This window comes from Pimephales promelas, chromosome 5 (genome assembly GCF_988280905.1).
Source record: "Pimephales promelas chromosome 5, fPimPro1.hap1.1, whole genome shotgun sequence".
Taxonomy (NCBI): domain Eukaryota; kingdom Metazoa; phylum Chordata; class Actinopteri; order Cypriniformes; family Leuciscidae; genus Pimephales; species Pimephales promelas.
The window spans coordinates 9,766,382-9,775,097 of NC_142773.1; positions in this window are offsets into that span (position 1 = coordinate 9,766,382).

Here is an 8,716-nt window from a genome sequence, read left to right on the forward strand (position 1 = left end):
ATTGAGAAAATTAAAAACAGATTCAATTTGTGGCTTATGCGAGATCTTTCCCTAAACGGACGTATTCTACTTTCGAAAGCAGAAGGGATCTCAAGGTCTGTCTATATATCTATGTCAGCAGATGTTCCAAATAATGTTCTCAAGGAATTAGATAAGAACCTTTATGATTTTATTTGGAGGAAGAAAATACACTATTTACGGAAAGAAATTCTTAATAATAATAGAGACTTTGGTGGTCTTGAAGTTTTAAATTATACAGATTTAAATAATGTGTTTAAAATAAAATGGATAATCGAATTTATTAAAAATAAAGATAGTATATGGAATGTTTTCCCAAATTACATATTTAACTCTTTAGGTGGCATTAATTTTCTATTAAAGTGTAATTTCTCAGTAGATAAAATCCCTGTTAAATTGGCAAACTTTCATAAGCAGGCACTGCTGGCTTGGCAATTAATATACAAACACAATTTTTCACCGCATCGATACTTCATATGGAACAACAAAGATATCTTGTACAAAAAAAAGTCAATCTTTAATCAGACATGGTACGACAATGGAATTCTTAATGTTAATCAGTTGCTTAATGAACAAGGTTTACTTTTAACATATCCTGAATTTCTCAATAAATTCATGATTCCTGTGAGGCCAAAAGAATATGCAATTGTTTTAGATGCAATCCCTGGCAGAGTAATTTCACTTTTACGAAATCCTGGATTATGCCCTATAGATCGTCAAATCAGTTCTTGTTTTGACACAATATTTATTGGGGATATTAATATATTAATAGATAAATGCAGTAACAAATATATTAGAAATACTTTAAAAACAAACGTTTTGCCTTGCTCAACAGGTTTTTGGTCATCTAAATTTGAAAATATTAATTGGAAAAGAGTTTGGTCTATAACTAGTAAGTTTTGTATTAATAATAAAATTAGAGAGGTTTCATATAAAATTGTACACAGAATTTACCCTGTCAAGGAATTACTTTCTGAACGTTTCCATTTGAATATTGAAAACTTGTGCGAATTTTGTGGCAATGCCAATGAATCTGTAACTCATCTTTTTTTTAATTGTATTTATTCAAAAATATTTTGGTTGGATGTTTCAAATTTCATTTCTAAGTTGTTTGAAACATGTCTACGAATTGAGCTTTTTGATGTTGTATTTTTTTTTTTGTACAGGACAATGTTGACTCCAAAAGTACCATGTGCTTCCTTATACAACTTCATATTACTTGGAAAATATCACATTCATGTGAAAAAATGGGCTAAAGCTAAGCCAAGCTTTGAACACTTTATGAAAGAGATTAAACTATATGGTAATTCATTAGATAAAATTAAGAACAAAAAAGCAAGAAAGACCTATGAAGTATTTTGTAACTTTAAATTATTGTAACTTTACCCCGGGCATGATTTTTTCTCCTTTTTTTTTTCTCCTTTATTTTCTATTTGTTGTGAGCTGTATTGTCATGTAAATCTCTTTGTATATTCTATGTTGCAATAAAAAAAAATAAAAAAAACTACTGCAGTGGAAACGCAAAGCGAACCGAACTGTTCCGCGCCGAGTCGAAGCATACTGAGCCGAACCGTACCGTACCATGCAGTGGAAAAGCGCCATAAATGGATTCGGTGATCTTTACTTCCCTCTAGTGGAAGCGATCGCAACTGCACCCCATGCGCTCAACACGTGAGGGGCTCAGAGCAGGAACTAGACTCTAAGCGCGTCTAAAGACGACACAGAGGCTAAACACGATTTAACTGTAGGACTAAAGAAAGTAATAACTGAAATATAGCACTCCAAAATACAGTAAAAGCAGAAATAGGGTAAAGGAAACAATCTCCAGTCTAATATGTCTTATAACAGTTAATAATAATCAAGTCACGATCGACTGCGTTTCCCTAAAACAAAAGAAACCCTGAGAAGTGTTCAGTCACGGGTTCAGCTGGTTTGTCTTGTTACGTGACATTAATGACACCGATCTATTTAATCTGGAGCTCAAAGTGAAGCCAAACTTCTTTAACCACTATTTGTCATTTGTAAGTTTGTATTTTCATCTCTGAAATGTTCAAAATTTTCTTCTGTACAGAAATAATGATCATCATATAACAGGTATTAAATATGGATATTTTTCACACAAACACATCGCTTCACCTCAGAAGGCATTTATTAAACCCCCGGAGCCATCAGGAGCACTTTGATGATGGATAAATGTACTTTTATTATGGATAGATGCACTTTTATGATGGACAAATGCACTTTTATGATGGACAGATGCACTTTTATGATGGATAGATGCACTTTTATGATGGACAGATGCACTTTTATGATGGATAGATGCACTATTATGATGGACAGATGCACTTTTATGATGGACAGATGCACTTTTATGATGGACAGATGCACTTTTATGATGGATAGATGCACTATTATGATGGATAGATGCACTATTATGATGGACAGATGCACTTTTATGATGGACTGAGGCACTTTTATGATGGATATAGATGCACTTTTATGATGGACTGAGGCACTTTTATGATGGATATAGATGCACTTTTATGATGGACTGAGGCACTTTTATGATGGACAGATGCACTTTTATGATGGACAGATGCAGTTTTATTATGATAGATGCACTTTTATGATGATAGATGCACTTTTATGATGGACAGATGCACTTTTATGATGGACAGAGGCAGTTTTATGATAATATAAAATCACTCTTGCCACTGCTGGAATTATGGATTTACAAGAGTGCTCACTACTATGTTGGTTTGTGTGTATGTCTGACTGTTAAATTAAAAAAAAAAAAAAGAATTAGAACTATTATTAAAATGTCAAAAAAGTGCATCTGTCCATCATAAAAGTGCATCTATCCATCAAATAAATGCATCTATTCACCATAAAAGTGCATCTGTCCATCATAAGAGTGCATCTGTCCATCATAAAAGTGCATCTATCCATCATAAAAGTGCATCTATCATCATAAAACTGCATCTGTCCATCATAAAAGTGCATCTGTCCATCATAAAAGTGCATCTGTCCATCATAAAAGTGCCTCAGTCCATCATAAAAGTGCATCTGTCCATCATAAAAGTGCATCTGTCCATCATAATAGTGCATCTATCCATCATAAAAGTGCATCTGTCCATCATAAAAGTGCATTTGTCCATCATAATAGTGCATCTATTCACAATAAAAGTACATTTATCCATCATAAAAGTGCATCTATCCACAATAAAAGTGCATCTATCCATAATAAAAGTACATTTATCCATCATCAAAGTGCTCCTGATGGCTCCGGGGGTTTAATAAATGCCTTCTGAAGTGAAGCGATGTGTTTGTGTGAAAAATATCCATATTTAATACCTGTTATATGATGATCATTATTTCTGTACAGAAGAAAATTTTGAACATTTCAGAGATGAAAATACAAACTTACAAATGACAAATAGTGGTTAAAGAAGTTTGGCTTCACTTTGAGCTCCAGATTAAATAGATCGGTGTCATTAATGTCACGTAACAAGACAAACCAGCTGAACCCGTGACTGAACACTTCTCAGGGTTTCTTTTGTTTTAGGGAAACGCAGTCGATCGTGACTTGATTATTATTAACTGTCATTTGATTGTTTAAAGCACATTTTTGGACTAATGGATGAACTTAAACAGGTTTTGTACTCTCAGTGTGGAAGGTGTTGGCTGTTGAGTTGATCAATACATATTTCATAACCTTTCATTTCCATCATACTTTCAGTTAGTAACAGACAATGGAACATTATTCATTTATGTATCATTGCCATTAAAAAAAAAACAAGTAAAGTGAAATAGGAATAGTATGTGGTACTGACAAATGCTAGTACAGTTCGCTTACACAAGAGTTCTAGTAACTAAAAAAGAACTCTAGAGAGTACTTGATCATTTACTTCATTGAAATGACAGTGTTTTCATTAACCAATGTTCTGCGAACTTATCGCGATAAGTCATTCCAAAAATCATGGTGACAGATGTAGTTACTGTAGGTTTATGAATATCTCAGCCACTGCACTGGCCATTGACATGTGACATGCTTGGAAAATCAAAATCAGAATAAGTATCAGAAAGAGCTTTATTGCCAAGTGTGCTTGCACACACAAGGAATTTGTTTTGGTGCTGAGGTTTTTAGGGCATATACAAATACAACAAGAAACATGGTAATACAAATTATAATAAAAAAATAAAATATAAAAAATATGAGAATAAAAGTATCACATTGGGTTTAGTCAGAATAAACATTTTCAGATTTACAGCTTATGAGCATATTTGTGTTTTAAATATTATAAACTAGAAAAAAAAGTTTGATGACACAAACTTTAAGTTGGCTTGAGAAAGCCGGACCAGAGCGTTTGAAGGATCTTGAAGTTTGAATGAAGTTTTAAAGATGGAATTAGAAAGAAAGAAAAAAAGAAAGAAAGAAAGAAAGAAAGAAAGAAAGAAAGAAAGATGGATAGATTAGTTAGAAAGATAGATTAGTTAGAAAGATAGATAGATAGATAGATGTTATTGGCAAGAAGCTAACATGATTAGCATGTAGCTAGCTTGATGCTAATATGATTAGCATGTAGTTAAAATGATTAGCATGTTGTTAACGTGATTACCATGTAGCTAGCATCATGCTAACATGATTAGCATGTTGCTAGCATCATGCTAGCATGTTTTTAGCAAGAAGCTAGCATGATTAGCATGTAGCTAGCATCATAATAGCATGATTAGCATGTTGCTAGCATCATGCTAGCATGTTTTAGCAAGAAGCTAGCATGATTAGCATGTAGCTAGCATCATAATAGCATGATTAGCATGTTGCTAGCATCATGCTAGCATTATTAGCATGTTGCTAGCATCATGCTAGCATGTTTTTAGCAAGAAGCTAGCATGACTAACATGTAGCTAGCATCATGATAGCATGATTAGCATGTAGCTAGCATCATAATAACATGATTAGCATGTTGCTAGCATCATGCTAGCATGTTTTTAGCAAGAAGCTAGCATGATTAGCATGTAGCTAGCATCATGCTAGCATGATTAGCATGTTGCTAGCAAGAAGCTAACATGATTAGCATGTAGCTAACATCATGCTAACATGATTAGCATGTTGTTAGCATCATGCTAGCATGTTTTTAGCAAGAAGCTAGCATGATTAGCATGTAGCTAGCATCATGCTAGCATGATTGGCATGTTGCTAGTATCTTGCTAACATGTTTTTAGCAAGAAGCTAGCATGATTAGCATGTAGCTAGCATCATGCTAGCATGTTTTTAGCAAGAAGCTAACATGATTAGCATAAAGCTAGCATGATTAACATGTTATTAGCATCAAGAAAGAAAGAAAGAAAGAAAGAAAGAAAGAAAAATATTTGTTTGAAAGAAAGAAAGAGAGATGGAATTGTTAGAAAGAAAGAAAGAAAGAAAGAAAGAAAGAAAGAAAGAAAGAAAGAAAGAAAGAAAGAAAGATGGAATTGTTAGAAAGAAAGAAAGAAAGAAAGAAAGAAAGAAAGAAAGAAAGAAATAATTGTTAGAAAGAAAGATGCAAAGATTAGGTAGAAAGAAAGAATGATAGATTTGTTAGAAAGAAAGATGGATAGATTAGGTAGAAAGAAAGATGGATAGATTAGTTAGAAAGAAAGATGGATAGATTTGTTAGAAAGAAAGATGGATAGATTTGTTAGAAAGAAAGATGGATAGATTTGTTAGAAAGAAAGATGGATAGATTAGTTAGAAAGAAAGATGGATAGATTAGTTAGGTAGAAAGAAAGATGGATAGATTAGTTAGAAAGAAAGATGGATAGATTAGGTAGAAAGAAAGATGGATAGATTTGTTAGAAAGAAAGATGGATAGATTAGTTAGAAAGAAAGATGGATAGATTAGTTAGAAAGAAAGATGGATAGATTAGTTAGAAAGAAAGATGGATAGATTAGTTAGAAAGAAAGATGGATAGATTAGTTAGGTAGAAAGAAAGATGGATAGATTAGTTAGAAAGAAAGATGGATAGATTTGTTAGAAAGAAAGATGGATAGATTTGTTAGAAAGAAAGATGGACAGATTAGTTAGTTAGAAAGATGGATAGATTAGGTAGAAAGAAAGAAAGAAAGATTAGGTAGAAAGAAAGAATGATAGATTTGTCAGAAAGAAAGATGGATAGATTAGGTAGAAAGAAAGATGGATAGATTAGTTAGAAAGAAAGATGGATAGATTTGTTAGAAAGAAAGATGGATAGATTTGTTAGAAAGAAAGATGGATAGATTTGTTAGAAAGAAAGATGGATAGATTAGTTAGAAAGAAAGATGGATAGATTAGGTAGAAAGAAAGATGGATAGATTAGTTAGAAAGAAAGATGGATAGATTAGTTAGAAAGAAAGATGGATAGATTTGTTAGAAAGAAAGATGGATAGATTAGGTAGAAAGAAAGATGGATAGATTAGTTAGAAAGAAAGATGGATAGATTAGTTAGAAAGAAAGATGGATAGATTAGTTAGAAAGAAAGATGGATAGATTAGTTAGAAAGAAAGATGGATAGATTAGTTAGAAAGAAAGATGGATAGATTTGTTAGAAAGAAAGATGGATAGATTTGTTAGAAAGAAAGATGGATAGATTTGTTAGAAAGAAAGATGGATAGATTTGTTAGAAAGAAAGATGGATAGATTTGTTAGAAAGAAAGATGGATAGATTAGGTAGAAAGAAAGATGGATAGATTTGTTAGAAAGAAAGATGGATAGATTAGTTAGAAAGAAAGATGGATAGATTAGTTAGAAAGAAAGATGGATAGATTAGTTAGGTAGAAAGAAAGATGGATAGATTAGTTAGAAAGAAAGATGGATAGATTTGTTAGAAAGAAAGATGGATAGATTTGTTAGAAAGAAAGATGGACAGATTAGTTAGTTAGAAAGATGGATAGATTAGGTAGAAAGAAAGAAAGAAAGATTAGGTAGAAAGAAAGAATGATAGATTTGTCAGAAAGAAAGATGGATAGATTAGGTAGAAAGAAAGATGGATAGATTAGTTAGAAAGAAAGATGGATAGATTTGTTAGAAAGAAAGATGGATAGATTTGTTAGAAAGAAAGATGGATAGATTAGTTAGGTAGAAAGAAAGATGGATAGATTAGTTAGGTAGAAAGAAAGATGGATAGATTAGTTAGAAAGAAAGATGGATAGATTAGTTAGAAAGAAAGATGGATAGATTAGTTAGAAAGAAAGATGGATAGATTTGTTAGAAAGAAAGATGGATAGATTAGTTAGAAAGAAAGATGGATAGATTAGTTAGGTAGAAAGAAAGATGGATAGATTAGTTAGGTAGAAAGAAAGATGGATAGATTAGGTAGAAAGAAAGATGGATAGATTTGTTAGAAAGAAAGATGGATAGATTAGTTAGGTAGAAAGAAAGATGGATAGATTAGTTAGAAATAAAGATGGATAGATTAGTTAGAAAGAAAGATGGATAGATTTGTTAGAAAGAAAGATGGATAGATTTGTTAGAAAGAAAGATGGATAGATTAGGTAGAAAGAAAGATGGATAGATTTGTTAGAAAGAAAGATGGATAGATTAGTTAGGTAGAAAGAAAGATGGATAGATTTGTTAGAAAGAAAGATAGATAGATAGATAGATAGATAGATAGATAGATAGATAGATAGATAGATAGATAGATAGATAGATAGTTCATTAGTTCATATAGAATGGTAGTTTAATTGAGTCTAGGGCTTCAGGGAATTTAGATTTGAGTTTTTGTTGTACGCTATTGGGCCACCGTAGTCTTGGCTCAATTTGACCATGCTGCAATGAAAGTCAATGGGATTTTTATGATTTTTAATATTAATTTTTAAAAAATCTGAAAGTCGAATCAGTCTAAAAAGATATAGCAACTCGAGTCAGAACAGTCTGAAGGTCTGACCCGAGTTTGGAGTTTGTAGAGTTAAAGCTCTAGGAGGAGTAGCAGTCAGAAAATTTTGAGTAAGAAGAATAATAACTAGAAAAAAAAGTTTGATGACACAAACTTTAAGTTGGCTTGAGAAAGCCAGACCAGAGCGTTTGAAGAATCTTGAAGTTTGAATGAAGTTTTAAAGATGGAATTAGAAAGAAAGAAAGAAAGAAAGAAAGAAAGAAAGAAAGAAAGAAAGAAAGAAAGAAAGAAAGAAAGAAAGAAAGAAAGATGGATAGATTAGTTAGAAAGATAGATTAGTAAGAAAGAAAGATAGATAGATAGATAGATAGATAGATAGATAGATAGATAGATAGATAGATAGATAGATAGATAGATGGATAGAGAGATAGATAGATAGATAGATAGATAGATAGATAGATAGATAGATAGATAGATAGATAGATAGAAAGATAGATAGATAGATGTTTTTGGCAAGAAGCTAACATGATTAGCATGTAGCTAGCTTGATGCTAATATGATTAGCATGTAGTTAAGATGATTAGCATGTTGTTAGAATCATAATAGCATGATTAGCACGTTGCTAGCATGTTTTTAACAAGAAGCTAGCATGACTAGCATGTAGCTAGCTTAATGCTAGCATGATTAGCATGTTACTAGCATCATTCTAAATTGTTTTAGCAAGAAGCTAACATGATCAGCATGTAGCTAACATTATAATAGCATGATTAGCATGTTGCTAGCATCATGCTAACATGTTTTTAACAAGAAGCTAGCATGACTAGCATGTAGCTAGCATCATACT